General features: G+C 46.9%; 1 long non-coding RNA gene across 1 annotated transcript; it reads left to right on the top strand.

Moving 5' to 3' along the window:
• Nucleotides 1-16938: 16938 nt before the first annotated feature.
• LOC125940814 (uncharacterized) lies at nucleotides 16939-19275 on the top strand. Its single transcript, XR_007464024.1, has 3 exons — nucleotides 16939-17024; nucleotides 18098-18154; nucleotides 19182-19275. It is a non-coding gene; the product is annotated as an uncharacterized LOC125940814 (long non-coding RNA).
• Nucleotides 19276-19968: the final 693 nt, after the last annotated feature.

Genomic DNA, 19968 nt, shown 5'->3' with positions numbered 1-19968 from the left:
TCTTGTATTGAAGCTCGTCACGCACTTCGGAAGAAGGTCGCCGCTTCCCATCTTTGCTGCGAGTCGAAAAGCACGTGGAGACAACCGGCAGTACGTCACTGATGTACATCCCGTTCCGGTGTTTTACTGTTGGCTGCTTGAGCACAGCACTTCCGGGCGACGAATTTCAAATCTGAAAAACCGAGCGATCGCGCGATTTTGACCACGCGACACGTCGCGCGAACGGCCCGTTTCGTCGCTCATACCACTTTGTAACCTGAGCCTATTGCCTCTGTCAGACATTTTGCAACAACAAATGGAGATATAGTAGGGACTGTCTTGGTTTCATGTTGACTATGTATCACGTGGTACTTGGGGAAGATTTTTTAGGGGGTTTCATAAAGAAGTTCAAACTTTCATCGGTGCACCCCCTCTTCAGGGAGCGATCAGGTAGCTGGGGAAAAGCATTTGCCATATAAAAAATGGAAAAATCGGCGGCAATGGTAGCCACCGACCACCGAGCCCAACAAGGGGATGCTACAAGGAAGGAATACTTGCAGACGCCAGTCATGCATCGCCGCTATAACCTATTATAAAATAACCAAGGTTGGACAAGTACACCAGGTTAACCCTTGCCGCCCAGAAATTCGGAAGTGAGAAGTGACTAGAAGACAGAAAAGATGGAAAAGTGAGAGCGAAAGACAAAAGATTGAAGAAGGGGACAGGAAAAGGCGACTGCCGATTTCCTCCAGGTGGGTCAGTCTGGAGGTGCCGTCTATGCGCAGCAGAGGCCGAAGAGGTGTGTTGCCTCCGCCGGGGGGCCTTAAAGGCCAAACCCCATATGCGCGAAAATGCACGCGACAGCGAAGAGCGACGGTATGAGCGACGAAACGGGCCGTACGCGCGACGTGTCTCGTGGTCGAAATCGCACGATCGCTCGGTTTTTCAGATTTGAAATTCGTCGCCCGGAAGTGCTGTGCTCAAGCAGCCAACAGTAAAACACCGGAACGGGATGTACATCAGTGACGTACTGCCGGTTGTCTCCACGTGCTTTTCGACTCGCAGCAACAACGTTTTAATCAACATGGCCAACGGAGACGAGCGCAGTGCTTACAATGAGCGCCTCATTGACGCCGTTGAACACGAACGTGCGTTATGGGACCTGAGGGACAGGAACTACAAGTCCCGCCCCGTCTGTGACGCGGCTTGGCGGCACGTAGCAGCAGTGATGGGATCGACTGGTGAGTGGACAGCCTACGTACAAGCGATGTCTAACGTTACGATGCTAATCGTTTTAATACTACCGAATGAGTATTGGAGGCGTCCCGCACTGTCATTCGGTGCTCGCATGGTGTACAACTTTCCGTGTTTATGCCCAGTTGCTGAAGTCAAAGCAAGATGGAAGAACTTGTGAGACACGTGCAGGCGTGTTTTGAAGGATCGGACGCGAGCCAGCAAGAGCGGGGCGCCTGCTGACGACGTTCTGGACGAGTCTACCAAATGGCTTTTCTTTTCTCGGTTGATGTTCCTCAAGGATATAATGGAAGGGAGGCCGTAAGTTTTTAATCGACATTTTTACGTAGAACATAGCATGTGCCTTTAGTTGACAAAGACTGCAGATACCTTGGTGGTTATTCGGCAAATGTAGAAGTAAACTTTAAGCACAGGCGTGAATTACCCGAAATTACACGGCCAATACAATGACATCGTGCATTGCAATGTATGCTCATTAATCAGCCTGTAGAAAAACTCACAGTACGAAAAATAAAAAAAGCTGCCACAAATGCTTGATTAAACGACTAATAAAGCATTCTGTAGGAAAAATCATGGTACGAAAAATAAAAAGCTGCCATTTGTACAGGGAATTAGTACATGTGTGCTAATACAGGATCAACGAATAACAGTGGGAAAAACATAGTTGAAATAGAAATGGCACAACCACATCCATAAAATGTTCACATAAGTCGCAGCTGAAAACCTGGCGTTGCATGTTGAAAATTGTGCTTAAAGACATACCATGTTATACCCTGCAGGACAAGTGGGAATTTAGAGCATCTGTCTCCTATGGAAGAAGCTCTGTCTGATGTCCAAACAGCGCAGGACATACTTGAAGGAATTTATATGGAGAAAGAGGTCTCCACAAGTGAGCTCACTGAGCCCCTAGAGGCACTAACAGCTGAATCGTGTGGGGACGTCAGTGTTCGGCCACCACCACCCAAAATAAAACCCAGACGTTCAAAATATGATGAAGAAATAGAGGGGCTGTCCAAGTTCATTACCGAGAAGCCTGACGAGCATAAACGCTTTGGTGCGTTTCTTGCTGAAAAAATAAGGCGTGTGCCTCCAAGGCTCGTTAGTGCCATGCAAATACAGTTGCTGCAAACCATTGCGCAAAACACTGGGGAGACAATTGCTGTGGAGACGACTGATATTGCATAACAAGCCAGTGTAACTGTGATAACATAAACCACCAGCTCATTCTGACAATTTGTTGCTCCTATATGCTTTGTTCACGATGAAAGCCAGTCATGCTGGGAGAGGGGCAACTTTTTTCTAGGGTCGTTCTCGCAGTGTGCATTTTATTTATTTTTATTTCTGCATCATCACAGGTCATTGTATTGCATAACGTGTTGTTATGCTTTGTTTACTTTTTGCGACAACCATTCTTAGAGTACACCCTGTCATTTTTTCCATGCTGTGATAACGTCAGTGGTGTGGTCATACGTACAAACAGCTGTTTCTTATACAGCATGATGCACTAGGGAAGCTACTACTGGCGCATAACATGTCATTTATTTATTATGAATCATTGTTGAAGTCCATGTTGTCATATTCCCAGGTCTGTGATATTATCAATGTATTGTTTCTTAGAGCAAATATTAGTATGCTCAAGACATTCAACGAGTTCATGCTATTTTGTCATGCTGTGATAATGTCACTGATGTGTTCATCTTTTACTGGGTTTTACGTGCCAAAACTACGATTTGATTATTAGGCACGCTGTAGTGGGAGACTCCAGAAATTTCTACCACCTGGGAACCTTAAAACACCTAAATCTAAGCACACGGGTGTTTTCGCTTTTTGCCCCCAGCGAAATGTTGCCGGATGTGTTCATTTGAAGAAACCTGTGATGTTTAATGTGTTCAGATATCTTTTATTTCGCTATTCATTTCAGGAGTGCAAGTACTCAATTCTGTGGTAATATTCATAACTGAATTCGTACAAATATTTTATTCCTATTTGCTGTTATGCAATGTTGAGCAATGTTGAGCTTCCTTGGTGCATTTCAGAAAGTTGTCACAGTTAAAGCAACGGTATTACAGAAGGAAACGTGCAATAATGTTTTGCCTTGTAGCTGTGTACTTCAATCCTCGTAAACAAGCTTGCATGAACTATGTATGGGTGCAACTGTAGCCAATGCTTCCACAGTCCAACACAAAGCATGATATATATTGACTTGTAAAGATGGGTTATGGGGGAGGATATCACAATTTCGGTGCCTCACCGCCAAAGCATCAAGTGGGTAGCCCTGAAAAGGGCTGTTTGTATTGATGGCGTTGTCTGATGGTGAATTGACGCGAGTTAGCCACTGGTTGAAGCTTGTTTCTTTGCATCATCAGGATGCGGGGCGACTCCTGGCAGCTTCCATTGCCAAGGCACTTGGCCTTCATCATTGAACTACTTCATGAACTCCTGTCGCACGCATTGGCCACTCTAGTACAGTTATAGGCCTTTGATTTCTCCAAACCGAATACTGCAGTGCTTTCTGGTCCTTGTCTCACAGTTCCAAACATGTCTTGGAAATCCATGTAGCCAGGAGTACGTAGATGCAGCATTTGAAGACAGGAAGTTGGGCAGCACGCATGTCGCCTTGACAATGATGGCTGCATTTTCGGGTTCCATGTTGACCTGCCTCTGGTAAATCCGCCAGCGAGATACAAAAATGCCAAAGGCATTTTCCACGCAGCGTCTGTCAAAAAACAAAAGTAACATGATTTCTGTTCTTGGATTGTACCTAGAGTCGCAGTAATTGTCAGCCATGCAAATGTTTAACAAGATGGCATAAAAGAACGATCGTTCATTATTGAAAAATGAATAGCAAATTTATTTATAAAGGATAATTTTGGCTTTAGTGAAGTACTACACATCTGACAAGTAAGGAGCCATCGCTTTGGTGAAGTATACACAGATGGTGGTGTTATTCAGTCCTTGCCAGTGATAACCTAAACAGAACTTAGGGGAAGATTTGCGCGTTATTCTCAACTTGTAACAAGGCATCTTCCTTGTTGCAGCAACTGCAACGTTGCAGAGGAAGAGCATAAGAAACACGGCTAAAATAAATTTGTTTACCACGCCTCACTTGCTCTACCCTAAACACCTGTGAAAGTTGTGACAGAGAAAATATTTGAGATTACAGTTAAACTTAACAGAACAGAGTTCTTTATGTGCCGGGTAGAGACCTTGCACGACTGAGGCGGTAGTTGAAGATCACCTCCTCAGGTGCAGTCCGGCTCTCTGGCAGTGGCCTCATGAAATCTGGGCACAACTGGAAGGCCTCATCGCCAACAAACACACGAGGACAAACTCTTTCCGACCTTGGGAGCGTGACTGCTCGTGGTAGATTAAGCTTGCCCTCATGCATTCGCTTGCCCGATAAGGGAATTCTCCAATCACTGAACCTCCCAGGTGCACCCACATCAACTAGCCGGAACAGGTACTGGCTGTCAACCACAGCCATCAATACAATGCAATGGGTTCCCTGAAAGCAATGAAACAACTGTCACAAAAGTACTTGTCATCATAGCTACTTATATTACATAGCACTTAGCTGCATTAGTGATCAGCATGCATAAAATCAGGGAGCCGGGGCTCACCGCGCGACACACATGAAAGGACACAATCGAGTCAAAACTACCGCTGCCCCTGAGAAAGCGCCTTGAACCATTTATACAGCCCTCACACTACACACACGAGGCATTTTCTGGCTGTTTCCAGCGAAGTCAACGTTTTTCGAGCCACGCAACCAAACACCGTAGAGCGGAACAGGCGCGCGCGACGATGATCACGACCGGATGTATCGCCATGCCATTTTTTTCTTCTTTATTTAATTTTGTGCTAAACTTCTACTTCCTCGCTTGAAACAGTTTAAAAAGTTGGCAAATGCTGTTTATGTACGTTTAAGGTGTATTTCATTTTGCGTTTTATTAACAGCGATAAATCGCTCTCGACCATTCGCGACCGGCCTGCATTTGTAATCTCCGACGTCACGAACATGTAGTGCGGGAAATTCGAAGGGGCGTCAGCACCTATCCTTCAGTTTTTCGCTATTTTCTCGCTTATTAAACATCTGTTTGCAGTAAGAATGGTATGGTTGTGATCGTGAAAGGATAATCTACCATTTGAGCTCAACTTGCGGTTTCTCTTTAGTGTCCCTTTAAGTCTCACCCTATCCCTTCTATGAATAGAAAATAGATGACCCTGTAGCAGCAAACATGCCATAGGCAACGATGCAATTTCCTGTGGTCAGCGGTTCAATTCCCCATAGCCTCCTCCTTTTTTTCTCTCGAACATTTCGGGTCGACTTTGCGGCCGATCGCACGGGGACGCTTTTTTTCTTTCTTTTTGCTGGTTGCCTCATTTGGGGTGTACGTTGTTTACAATGGCCTCCAACGTACAAGTTCTTGTGTATCCCCTTGGGAGAATAGAATGTCACATGTGGTGCTTTTGAGCGTAGGCTGGCCGGACTCGAGCGTCATTACGGCCAGCAGCATGACCTAATAATTGATTGGAAGTGTTCGACCTGAGAATGTGTAACCGAAGGGTCCCGATCTATTGCGGCACATCATTGGCAATGCGCCAGCAAAACGGCAGCTAGGCATGCCTTGGATTGCCAAATAAACACTCATTCAACTGAATCTGAATCCGAAGTAAAGGCATTGCCTGGGGCGTCGCTTACACCCATTGCTGCATCTTGCTTGGAGGCTGGTTTCGGGGCAGTTAATCACAACTTAAGGGTCATTTTAGATTACCCTCCACAAAGGAACAAGTGTACTAAGTGCAAGGTCATGGTCTCCTCTAGATTGGCCTTGGAAGAACATTACAAAAAAAAAAGCATGGCCTCCGGGTCTACTGGCCCTGCTCGGCCTGCTGCAAGGCTCAGCACATAACGTCTCACTCCGCCTCCGCTCACTTTGCGAAATGCCGTAAGAAGGCCCCTCAGGATAACTCCGCGCCAAGCGCAGAAACTCCTGTAGGTCGAGGGGCTGGGAGGCGTCGGCCGGTCTTGGGGGGAGCGAGTGCTCAAGTAGGCTGTTCGCAAACTTCTGACAAAAGCTCTAATAAAGATCAGTTGAGTAGATCAGACGCTGCGTCTACGGCTACTGCCTCGCCCGGCCGTTGGAGCGATGAGGAAATCCGCAAGGTGGCAACGATTAGGCTTTAGCTTGGCGCCGCGGCCTCCTATTACGGAGTCAGCCTCTGGATCGCTGGCAGGACCGCTCGTGAGGTTGCCCGGCTCGTGTCCACGGCACGTTACAGGGAGACTGAGGATGCATTGAGGTCTGAGGGCGGGGCTGCGCTCTCAGAGGGCATTCACCGCGGCATACCGGTTGCGACTGGGTCTCGGGCTGGTAGATCGGAAGCACCTACAAAGTACTGCTTTAATGGCGAGGTCCTCGAGACTTCACCTTTCCTCCTCATCGGGCAGAGGTGTGCCGGCACCCACCCCTGGGCACTCCTTAGACATTAGCATTGATGCCTCCATAGGGAGGAGCCCCCCTGCCAGTTCTGCTGGGGTGCCACCAGGGGAGGAAGAGCATAAAGAGGTGAAAGTAGATGACTCCCAGGGGATTCCCCAGCTGCCACCCGCTGGGACGTCGGGTGCTTTTGGCCGTGCGTCGCCGGGGATCTGGGCAACACGTCGGCACTCGCCGCCCTCTGTCGGGAGGGAGGAGCGTGGCAGCCGTTGGCATGGGCCCCGGTTACGATCCCTCGCCCCACCAGAACCCCAATCCGGCTTTATGGGGGGAGGTGATTCCGTGGTACAGCAGGAGGAGGAAGACCGCCCTTCGGTCGCCTGATTGCAAGCTAGTGCGGTTGTACTGGGCGTCCTGCCGCTGGGTCGAGCTATTGCCGTCGATCCTGTGGGCCTGCGGGCACCTCGGTGGCTGCGGTCGATTTGCCTGATGGGAGCGCCAGTGCCTGCGTGCGTGCGCCCAATGGTCCTTCCTGTTCCGCTGCCTGCATGTGCTGGTGATTCTCCCGCTGCCCCGGATCCAAGCGGGGGCTCTGTGGAGGGGAGGCAGAGGTCCTCAGCTGTGCCAGCTGATAGCTCCTATCAGCCTTGGACTGAGGTTCAAATACAGATCTTGGCCCAGGCTGAGGCCAGGTTACCGCCGGGAGAGCGTCTGATTAACGCCGCCCTTGCGGCCGTCTACACATCCCGCTCTGTGGATGCCATCAAAATCCTCCGCAGGCAAACGAGGTACCGAGAGGTCTTGGCGGTGGAATCAGCTAATTACAGGATCCTACGCCAATCACTCGGCCTCCGAGTTATGCTGGCAGTGATGCTGGCCTTAACATAGCTGACTTAGCCAATGTTGAAGTCGACGATTGTAATACTCAGGACGCTTTCACTAAAGATGCCTACGAGGTGCTCCTCTCCTTTGGACTGGATGACGCTGGCCAGGCCTCAAATCGGGTAGAGTCACCTGTGTCAATGTGTGACTTAAGAGCATTGTACGAGTTATTTGGTGTGAAGATTCGGCCTGGTCGGAGGCGGGGTGGGAAATCTGGGCCCTGTGAGAGCAATCTCCAAAGGCAGCCTGGCGAACGCTCAAGCTCATTGAAGCGTCGCCTTTTTCCAGAGCATCAGCGACTTTATGCCCTGGGTCCTAAGCTTCTTCTGGAGGAACTGTTGGCTGACACAGGTGCCATGAGGCCAGTCTCCCTTGCTGACATACATAGCACATTTGATGCGATTCTAACAAGTGAATCTCCTGCAGTGACGGCGGTTGGCGTTAAGGGTGTTCTGCCCAAAAATTGCCCAAGGTTTACTGAGGAAGAGGTGGCGACGGCTCTGAAGAGAATGGGGACGGCCTCGGCTCCGGTTCCAGACGGGCTTTCGGTGCGGGAGCTACGGAAGGTGCCTGCTTCTATATTAGCATTTGTTTTGAACAACTGACTCTCGCACCACAATCTACCAGATGAGCTCCGTCTGTCTCGGACAGTCTTCTTACCCAAATGTCCAAATGCTGCGTCCGCCTCAGAGCTGAGGCCTATCACCATCTCATCGGTGTTGATCCGGCTGTTTTGGCGCATGCTGCTGGCCAGATTGCAGGAGCAATACTTTCACCCACTACAAAGTGGTTTTGCTAGAGACAGAGCAGCACAGTCCAACCTGCTCCTTCTGCAGGGTCTGATGAAACACGCCAAACGATTTAATAGGCACTTCTATGCCGCCTCATTAGACCTAAAGAAAGCCTTCGACTCCGTTAGCCACCATGCGTTCCTCACTTGCTTGCGTGAGGAAGGGGCGCACGATGATTACGTCATGTCGATTTCGGATCAATACTTCAGCCAGTCTACGATATTCTCGTACAGGGGTAGATCGGATGGAATTGGAGTGTTCGTGGAGAGGGGAATCAAGCAGGGGGACCCTTTGTCTCCATTTTTATTTAACTTAGTGCTTGATCCGCTTCTGCACGATCTGAATTCCTCCGGTTTTAGCTATGACATAGACGGTCAGACGGTATCAGTTTTTGCATATGCCGATGATTTAATACTCATTGCATCCAGCTACGAAGAACGGGTAAGGAACCTGGACGTGGCTCAACGACACTTCAAAAAGATTGGATTGGCTTTAAACCCCCCCAAAAAACAAGTATTTTTGGCTGGAGGTACGAGGCCCATCGACTCAAGTGGTTCGATTACGACATTCCCCAGCTTCGGTTGGGGGATGCCGTGATCAGCCCCAAGAGTCGTAATGAACCTATTAGGTATCTAGGCCTCGACCTTTTTGTTAACAAACCTCCGAAGGCTTCAATTACATTGATTGAAAAAGAATTGACACTCAATAATTCGGCCAAATTGAAGCCTTTTCAAAAATTACACTGTATCTCGACCCTATTGGTTCCAAAATTGTTATATGCCACGTCCAGCTCCCTCTCAGTTATGCCTATCACAGCATCCATTTACACATGCGTGAGGCAAGAAGAAAGTGCTGCACCTACGTATGTCCTTTCCAGATTTCATGATTCATGCCCCTCATCGAGCAGGGTCCTCGGCGTCTTGGAGCTGTCTTGCGTATCGGCCGAGTCACAAGTAAAGTCCTTCGCGAGGCTCCAGCGTCTGGGCTCCCCGATAGTGGACGCCGTTCTGGATGGCGCACTTGACGGCTTCCGGCGGGGACTGGAAGAGAAGATGGGTGTTCCAATGGGAATCGTCGAGTCAACGTCTCTAGATAAGGCACTTCGTTCTGCCAGAAAATCGCACCTGGAGGAGGTCAAGAAAAAATACGCCAATAAAACCCTTTTCGCTTTTGAGAATGATCCAGTTGGGAATACGTGGCTCAAGCCGGATGCAAGATTCATGATGATATATGGGGTTTAACGGCGCAAGGGCCAATAATGGCCAAAGTGCGCCGGGCCAGTGTTAATGAGTTTAAATTGATGCGATGTATTACGAGTGGTGGATATGACGTGGCTGTAAAGGGGCCTAAAATTGTCGCTGTAAAGTGCATAAAATCTACAGGTAATAAGATTATGGGAATGACTAATGGCGTGTGCTATGAACATTGAATATGTATTGCAAATAAATATTACTATTTCCAAAATATGTCCGATGCGAAAATTGGCATGAAGCACTATTGCCTCAACAGAACCCTTGAACATAAAGGCCTGGAGGCATGTGCTATACTAAACACTATCGCAACAGCATCCTCTGGCGGGAGGATGTGCTACGAATATCTAGGGCTAATTACATGTAGTACCACGTCATTCAAGAAACCTAGGACTGCTTTGGTATTAAAAATCGGTTCTTTGCCAAGAAACATATTGGGACGGATAGGAATATGGTATCGGTATGCAAGAGGAAAATGTTTCCTTCTCTCTGTTTCGGCTTCCCGGCACTCCAGGAGGACATGGAGGACGGTCAGCCTCTCACCACATCTACCACAGGTTGGTGGTTCATCACCTGTCAACAAAAAACTGTGGGTTCCGTACGTGTGTCCTATTCTCAGCCGACTGAATAGGACGTCAGTTCGCCGTGTTTTCGTTACGGGGGGCCAGAAACCTAACTGTGGTTTAATCAAGTGAAGCTTATTACTTGTTTCAGCATCCCACAAGCGTTGCCAGTGGCTTCGCAGTTTCTTTCGCAGGAAAGGTTTCAGATCTGTTACAGGGACAGCAGCTGTAGGGTTAATAGCATGTGATGTTATTGACGTAGCCATTCGGTCAGCTAGCACATTACCCTCACTGCTTCTATGGCCAGGCACCCAGCATATAATGACATGCTGGTTACATAAATACGCTTGACAGAGAACGGAATAGAGCTCAGTAAGCACAGGATTTTTGTGTTTACCGAGTGACATCAATGCTTTTACGACGCTTAGGGAGTCCGTGAATATAATTGCCTTTTGAAGTTTTGATTTCCTTATATGCTTCATAGCCGACAACAGTGCATGGGCCTCAGCCGTAAAAATACTCGTTTCCGGGTGGAGTACACCGGATTCCGAGAAGGATGGGCCAACGGCTGCATAAGACACTCCGGCATGTGACTTGGAGGCGTCTGTGTAAAGCTCTGTACACGTGTACTTGTATTGAAGCTCTAAGAAATGCATTTTAATGTGTGCCTCTGGTGCGTGTTTAGTGACCTCTACAAACGATGTATCGCAATCTATGAGTTGCCACTGCCACGGCGGTAACAGTTTCACTGGAGCCATAGGACGATGATCAAGCAGCGGTCACACATTTCCTCACTGAGGTTCCTCACACGCAAGGAGAATGGCTTTCTCGCTGCAGGTCGATTATGGAAGAGTGTGGCAGCGGTAACGTCATTTATGGTTGAATAAGAAGGATGTTCATTGTTTGCTTGTACTTTCAGAAAATATGTGAAACTGCGATATGAACGCTGCAGATGGAGTGACCACTGGTTAGACTCTACATAGAGGCTTTGGATCGGACTTGTTCGGAAAGCACCGGTCGCGAGGCGGACACCCAGATAGTGAACGGGATCTAGTATTTTTAATGCACTTGGCGTTGCAGAATTATAAATTATAGACCCGTAGTCAAGCCGGGAGAGGACAAGACTCCTATACAAGTTAAGCAAACATTTTCGATCACTGCCCCATGTTGTGCGGGACAGAAGTTTTAGAACGTTCATTGTCTTCAGGCATTTTGTCCTCAGATACTTAATATGAGGAATAAATGTAAGCTTGGAATCTAAAATGATTCCTAAAAACTTATGCTCGCTGCTCAAAGAGAGCGCATCTCCTTTGATTTGTATACTTGGGACGGGCGTTACGCCTCTCTTGTTTGTAAAGAGTATGCAAGTGCTTTTCTGAGCGTTAACATTAAAACCATTCTCCTCCGCCCATTTGGACAATCTGTTAATTCCCAGCTGTACCTGTCGTTCGCAGATGGCAATATTACATGACTTAAAGGCTATCTGCACATCGTCTACATAAATGGAATAAAACATTGTGCGTGGGATGACTGTACGCAGCGAATTCATTTTTACAATAAATAGTGTGCAGCTAAGCACACCGCCCTGCGGCACACCCGTTTCTTGTGTGAATGGCCTAGACAAAGCTCTGCCCACCCTTACGCGAAATGTGCGATTAGTGAGGTAACTTTCGATTGTGTTAAGCATATTGCCACGAACACCCATTGCCAAAAGATCTCGGAGAATTCCAAAGCGCCATGTGGTGTCGTAAGCTTTCTCTAGGTCTAGAAATACAGACAGACAGAACTGCTTATGTATGAAAGCATCTCTAATATATGCCTCAATGCGGACAAGGTGGTCTGTAGTAGACATACCTTCTCGAAAACCACACTGGAAGGTGTCCAAAATTTTGTTATTTTCTAGGAAGCATATTAGGCGCCGGTTTATCATTTTTTCATACAGCTTGCACAGGCAGCTTGTTAGAGCTATTGGCCTGTAGCTGCTGGCCAAGGACGGGTCTTTGCCTGGTTTAAGTATGGGGATGATTATGGCTTCCTTCCATGAAGACGGAATACAGCCAGCCTCCCACATGGCATTAAAAAGAGACAAGAGTGTTTTCAGTGTTTCGGGGTTTAAGTACCTAATCATTTCGTACATGATACGATCCCCACCTGGCGCTGAGTTGTTGCAACAAGCGAGAGATGCTTGAAGCTCAGCTAAAGTAAATGGGGAATTGTAGGCCTCACTCGATGAGCCTTTGCGATTTAGGGGTCGCCGCTCTTCGCGTTCTTTGATTCTCAGGAATGTTTCGGTATAGTGCGATGCACTTGACACATATTCAAAATGTTCGCCTAGACAATCCGCCTGATCTTCGAGGCTATCACCTTGTGTACTTACTAAGGGTAGGGGATGCGACTCCCGACCTGTTAGTTTATTTACCCGATTCCAGACTTTTCTTTCATCGGTGTACGAATTTATACTGGTGATGTACCTATCCCAACTTTCCCTCTTTGCACGTCGACGTGTTCTCCTACCTTGTGATTTTATCTGTTTGAAATTAAGGAGGTTTTCAGCAGTTGGAGAATTGCGAAGCAATCTCCAAGCTTTGTTTTGATTTTTGCGCGCTTTCCGACATTCGTCGTTCCACCATGGGATGCGACGCTAATTAGCTAATCCGCTAGTTTGCTTAATACATTTAGCGGCAGTGCTAATAATGAAACCTGTTAGGTATGCAACAGCGTCTTCTACATTAAAAACAGCAATTTCATCTCTGCCTAAATACGTAAGCTCTCGGAACATTTCCCAGTCGGCCGAGTCCATGTTCCATCGAGGAAAATGTGGCAAGCATGTATCTTGTTTTGTTAAGTTTAGCATAACTGGGAAATGGTCGCTCCCAAAGGGGTTCCTGAGAACAGACCACTCCATATACGGAATTAGAGTACTCGATACTATACTTACATCAATGGCTGAGTATGTGTTATGTGTAACGCTGTAATAAGTTGGCTCTTTCTTGTTAAGTATAGATGCACCTGAAGAAAACAGAAAATTTTCTATAAGGCGTCCTCGCGCATCTAAACGAGAGTCGCCCCATAAGGGGCTTTGAGCGTTCACATCACCGACAACTATGTATGGCGGAGGAAGTTCATCAATGAAGCTTTGAAACTGTGTCTTGGAAAGTTGATAACAAGGAGGGACGTAAATCGAACTAATTGTGACTAGCTTACCGAACAGTATTGCTCGGACAGCAACTGCCTCAAGGGAAGTTCGGAGGTTCAATTGCCGACAGGCAACACCTTTATCTACTATTATAGCGACACCGCCCGACGAGGCGGTAGCGTCGTCGCGGTCCTTGCGAAAAATGGCATAGTGCCTTAAAAAGTTTGTGTTCTCTGCTTTGAGATGCGTCTCCTGGACACACAGCACCCTCGGACTATATTTAAGAAGGAGCTCTTTGACATCATCAAGGTTATGAAGGAGACCCCTAACGTTCCATTGTAATATTTGCGTGTTCATATTGAAAGGAGTTTGTGCTGTGTGTTCAGAAGATGAAGACTAGCTCACGGTGCCCTTTCCAGGCGCCGTGACGCGAGGTTTCTCTTTTCTGGATTCCCGCCGCTCCTTAGGCGCTGGCGGCGCCGTCTGGCCGGTTGTTGTGTCCATCGCCTCTTGCGAGGCGCTGGACACGCGCTCTTGCGAGCGGTTGGTGTGTCGTGACGGCCTCGTCTCGTGGGACGAGACCCTTGAGGCCACCAGCCCGGAGGTCGATGGCCCCTTGTTCTGAGATGGCGGAGCAGCACTAGCTGCAGCCGCCGAGGGGGCGGATGGCGTCACCGCCGGCTCACTGTGTGTGGGCCTGACAGCCGCCGGAGGCCGTTGTGGCGCTGCCCCCTGACGCGCCACTTCGGCAAAGCTATTCTTCGGCAGGTAGGACACCCGCCTTCGCGCTTCTCTGAATGATATGTTCTCTTTGACTTTGATCGTTACTATTTCTTTCTCCTTCTTCCAAGATGGACAGGAACGCGAATACGCGGCGTGCTCCCCATCACAATTTACACAGTGTGGCGCGTTCTCACAAGATTCAGATGGATGTTCATCGGCACATTTGGCACAGGTTATTCGGCCTCGGCAGTTCTGAGAACTGTGGCCAAACCTCTGGCATTTGAAGCAGCGGAGGGGATTCGGGATATAGGGCCTGACTCGGATCTTTACATAGCCTCTCTCGATAATCTCGGGAAGTACACTTGAGCCGAATGTTAGGATTAGATGCTTGGTTTGAATCTCTTTACCATCACGCCTCATCTTAATTCTTTTCACATTGATGACATTCTGGTCACTCCATCCCTCCAAAAGTTCAGTCTCAGTTAGCTCCATTAGATCATCATCGGAGATGACACCACGAATGGTGTTCATAGAACGGTGTGGGGTGACACTCACTGGAATGGCCCCGAAAGACACAAGATTGGGTAGCTTTTCGTATTGCAATTTATCACGGAGTTCAAGAAGTAGATCACCGCTTGCGAATTTGGAAACTTTGTAGCCTGGGCCAAAAGCCTCCATCAGTGATTTCGCAACCAGAAAAGGTGAGACGATTCTTGCTGACTTTTCTGCTTTCTCGGAATGTATAACACACTCTAAGAAAAAAAAAGGGTCAAAAGTGAGTCCCAGCAACGTGACTCTCTTTTTCTGGGCTAAGACCCCCTTTTGCGTGAGTAGAGTCACAAAATAAGAGTCAACCTTTCTGCATGAGTCAATTGACTCCCAATGGCTTGCGAAGAGTCGTCGTGAAAGATCGCGACTTCTTTGTGTGCAGCAATTGGCGAAAGATTTTAATGCAGGAAATACCAGATAATTTCTTCTGGCTTTATCCTTGCTTCTGGTTTAGGCAGACCCTCAGGGTTTATGTCCTGGTTGTAATGCAATGTCTCACTCTTTCGTCCCATGAAGAAGGGTAAAAAAAAGGACACCGACCACTGAAAGAATGCAAGAAAAGACGTTTCGGCTCCCCTGACGGGAGCCTTGTTCACAATCTGTTGTTCAGATTGTGAACAAGGTTACAGATTGTGAACAAGGCTCCCGTCACGGCAGCCGCAACGTCTTTTCTTGCATTCTTTCAGTGGTCGGTGTCCTTTTTTTACCCTTCTTCATGATGCCTCCCGACCCGACGGGCTTCCGTCAAAACCTCGACTTTTTTTTCGTCCCATGTTCTGCAATGTGGTTTTCCTTGACCATGTCTGTTGACAGCTCGCATGTTTAAGCGGTAGCTGGTTTTCTGTGTTAAGAAATACCAGGATTTGTCACACTGTATTATGACCATTAGCAAATCTCAAAAAAAAAAAGATTGGCTACTAAACAGAGCATATCAACGAGTTAACAAGTTCCGTGGATGCACTCAACAGTGCCGATTGTAAATGTAGTTCTGTGACGTAAAATTTTATTTTGAGGGTTTATGTGCCAAAACCGAGATCTTATTATGAGATACACGCTAATGGGAAACTGTAGTTTAATTTTCAGCAGCTCGGGTTGTTTAACGTGCCCGGAATTCACGGAGCACGAGCGGTTTTGCATTCTGCCCCCATTGGAATGCGGCTGCCGCGGTTGTAATCGTACCCGTGACCTCGAGTTCAGAAGCACAATGCCACAGCCACTGGGCTACCGCGGTTCGTTGCGTTCCGCGACCAGAAAGAAACATCAGCGTACACTACACAGCTTTTGAGCCCCTTTAGAAATATAATAACAAAAAGTCGCAGTTTCCCCGAAAGACGTAACTTTGATAGCTATAGCAATGTATTAGACAAATGCACGAAGCAAGGTTCGTAGTTTCATCGGCTGTATAAATTGCAGTAAACATTCGTTTACTAATTACATTAGCAAGCATGAGGTCACACGCGCACGTGCTAACATAAACAGATCTCACTCAATTGATCGCGAACGCTTGCTGTCACAGCGATGGCGTGATGAGCGCAATGAGAGGGGACCGAACGATTCTGCTGCCTCTTTCCTTCAACGCGTCTCCGAAACTTTAAATTACGCTACCTCGGCTCACCCCGCTTTTGGACCCATCGGAGATTACCTCTAACAGGGCGAGTGTGGCGCAATACCGGTTTCAGAGCAACGGCAAGAGGAGACGCGCGCTAAACCAACGCCTCCCTTCCCCCGGCTTTCGCGCGTGTTATCACGTTTCATTGCGCGCCCATCAAGCCACTATCCATCGCGGCTCACCCTCGAACACTTGCTGTCACGCGCGCAGTCAACGGCGCGGCTCACCCTCACTTGCTCGCACGCGCGTAACGCCAACAGATAAATTTCACCGGTTGTGTCCATATAATCACTATCACAAATAAACGGGAATAGTTCTGCCTTGTTTAAATTCATGGCTCTTTCATTCGTGAACATTATTTACGTGAAGCAAAATTATCAGTGAGCAAAACATTTTTTTTCAGCGCGAGGGAAGGAAACCGAAACTAGTTTATGATTTTTGCGGCCCCAAAGTTATCCAAAGTCGAAGCCAGCCAGAGCCCGGCGCCATTTTATAGTTGTGTTGCAACATGCACGCGCGTGCTCGCTGTCGTCGTTGAACGGCCCTGAAAGCGCTGCGTTAGGGGCGAGTGCAACCGAACATTACGGCAAGTTACGATGGGAACTTCTTTCCGTGCTACTTGATTGCGACGACAAGAACGGCCAGCAGTAGCGTGTCGCCGATTTCGTCTTGGCCGACATCGAACAAGTATAGCTCGCCGGACCGTGGCTAGCACCCGAAGTGTTGCCGTGTGCACTGCGTCGTCTTTCATTGTGATATGAGAGATCGTAACGCACAGAGACTGCCGGATGCATACGAAAGCCTACCAGCAGGGAGTGACTGTGCCATTTTTCTCTTAACGTCTCAGGTGAGTGTATCAGCTTTTGTTCCGAGTTTTCAAACGGCGCGTACTCGGCCCTTCCGGTTTGGCTACATTTTGCGCGACGTTTCTCTTGGCAGTTACAGACGTGTCCTAGGAATGCGCGCGGAGACTATTATTACTCGATTTTATATTTTGTGTTTTGTGAAAGAAATGGTTCTTTCATTTGTATTTTTATGTGAGTATATTGGTATTTGTATATTTGGCAAGCAGAAATGAGTTCATTGCAAAGTTGTACCTCCCAGTGAGCTGCATATGAACCCAAACAAGTTAATCCTGTCTTGGCTATTGTACGTATAACAATACAGCTATAGTACATACATAGCACCGGTGCTAACATATCGGGCAGAAACTTCGAGGTTAACAAAGAAGCTCGAGATCAAGTTCAGGACCGCACAAAGAGCGATGGAACGAAAAATCTTAGGACTAACGTTAAGAGACAGGAAGAGAGCGGTGTGAATCAGAGAACAAACGGGGATAGCCGATATTCTAGTTGACATTAAGCGGAAGAAATGGAGCTGGGCAGGCCATGTAATGCGTAGGATGGATAACCGGTGGACCATTAGGGTTACAGAATGGATACCAAGAGAAGGGAAGCGCAGTCGAGGTCGGCAGAAAACCAGATGGGATGATGAAGTTAGGAAATTTGCAGGCGCAAGTTGGAATACGCTAGCTCAAGGCAGGGGTAATTGGAGATCGCAGGGAGAGGCCTTCGTCCTGCAGTGGACATAAAATAGGCTGATGATGATGATGACATGCATAGCAAGTACATACAGCTGTAGTTGGCTTAATCGCTGTAGGATATTTTGTTGTAAAAGTAGAATTCTGTGTACTATTTTACTGCTGCCATGCAGAAATACTTTTTTTCTTGTACCAAGTAACACTGACAGCGTTGAATGAAATTAAATGAGGTATGGTGTATTCTACTAATTTAATTTTTAAAAATTTCGTCTGTCATGTATCAGAGATTAGTTTACCTTGTAGAAACAATGTTGTGTTATCTCTTATGCTACTGCTGTTGTCCTGCATATTTTGTAATTTTGAAATGTATTTTATTTTAGGTATTGAAGAAGCGGCAACAGCCACAGAAAGTAGCCATCTTATCCAGCACGTTATGGGTGAGAAATTGTAGCAGGCACTTTGGCATATCTCCTTAGCAGCATGATGCGATTTGTTGTAATTTTTTGTCCTCGTTCCTGCCTTTTTCATTTTAGTATTGTGCAAATGGTAATACGTTAACATAGAGACAGAGTTATCACTCAAGGGCGAGACATGGCTGGAGGAGACAAGACACATAAGCCTCCTTTGTCCGTGTATGAATGTTGCGCAGTTACTCTGTCCTCGTCTGCCAACAAGCCAAAATTTCTCGACACGGTACGATTACTAATTCTCTGTTATTACAATTTCATCAACGCAACAATGAAAGGACATATGTACACACACAGTAACACAAGAGACTTCAAATGATGAAGAGTCATAGAACAAAGAGCATTGCTGGAGCCAATGTTTCGACAAGGAGAATAAGACAACGTGTTGTCTCACGTTGTCAGGCAGGCTCCAGTGACATTTCTCGTTCTACCACAATTTACCGTTAAAAGGAACCATTATTGCTCTTGCTGAAGTATTATGCATTATGTAATACAAATTGGCAGGGTGAAATGTCAAGAATGTGAAAGTTTTTCTGTATTCTAATGCTAGAGCCAAGACAGGCAGAGAAATAAGATTTAGAGAAGCACTTTGTTAGCACTACCCAGTTGGCCAGCTTCATTCGCAGCTTGCACTTTATTGCATTAATGACCATAGAAATTCGTAAATAAATTAGCTTGATTTACTTTTGTCAAGAGATGCTCAACTTGAATTAAGGCAGGTTAAAAAATATACAATGACATTTTAAGATGGCAGGCTTGCAGTTGATTAGCACACCACTTGGTGGCATGAGCTCAGGTTCGGGTTGCACACTCTTTTTCGTCTTTGCTGGCATTTTCATAAACATAACTTCGGCTTCGTTATTGTTGGGGTTCTAGTGTTGTAGGAGCTAACTGTTTACCTTTATTTGTATTAGTAACCACGTTACATGGACAACTGCTGCATTTTTGTAAATTACGACATGGTAGGACTTGAAACATTTGTGCAAATTTGTTGCAGGTAGAACTTGGCGGCTCCTGCTCCTGCCTTCCACCACCACCCTGTCCCGACTGCTTCCACTAGAGAGTTGGCAACCTTAGTGATGATGCCAAGCAGTTCGATGGCAGACGGCAAGATGCAGGTAATTACATGCAATCCAGCAGTGTCTTGACTGAAGCAGCCTGTAGCCACTCAGCAATGAATTAACCTTGAAGTAGTTCCACTATTCCACGTCCCTCTATTGGTGCAGCAACGCTCAAGTCCACGCAATTTGTTTTAGCTGCCAAAGGCTATGTGGATTAGACGAACCACGATGCACATTTTGATACTAGTGGAAACCACTTATACAATTTTTTTCTTGCTTAGCACTAATAAAGCTTTACCAATTTGAAAGCAATACAGTGTGCTCTCAGAAGTGATATTTGGCATACTTTTACTAGGACCGCCTCATTGTTAAACCTGCAGATAAACATACGCCAAAACTGAGTTTTCTGCGAGTTCATCCTCATCTTTGTGCGTTTCTGCATGAGATATATATTTCTGAAACCATTGTGTGTACACAGTACATGTCCTGAGCACTTGGATCACGTTAGTTTACAGCTTTTGCTAGAAGCATTTCTCTGAAAATAAAAATAGTTCATTTTGCCCATTTTTAACGGCCCATAATAAACTGATGATCAAGGAAAACAATTTTAGGTGCAAGGCCTCTTCATTCTCCAGAGAAAAATTTGTTCTGCTCTCACATTGAAGAAACCGGTATCTTGGCTATGCCTTTCGGTGCCTTAGAACAAAATTCAAATCGAACTTA

The sequence above is a fragment of the Dermacentor silvarum genome, chromosome 10, assembly GCF_013339745.2.
Source record: "Dermacentor silvarum isolate Dsil-2018 chromosome 10, BIME_Dsil_1.4, whole genome shotgun sequence".
Taxonomy (NCBI): domain Eukaryota; kingdom Metazoa; phylum Arthropoda; class Arachnida; order Ixodida; family Ixodidae; genus Dermacentor; species Dermacentor silvarum.
The sequence above is the reverse complement of the archived record's forward strand: the minus strand, read 5'-3'. Positions and strand labels throughout refer to the sequence as shown.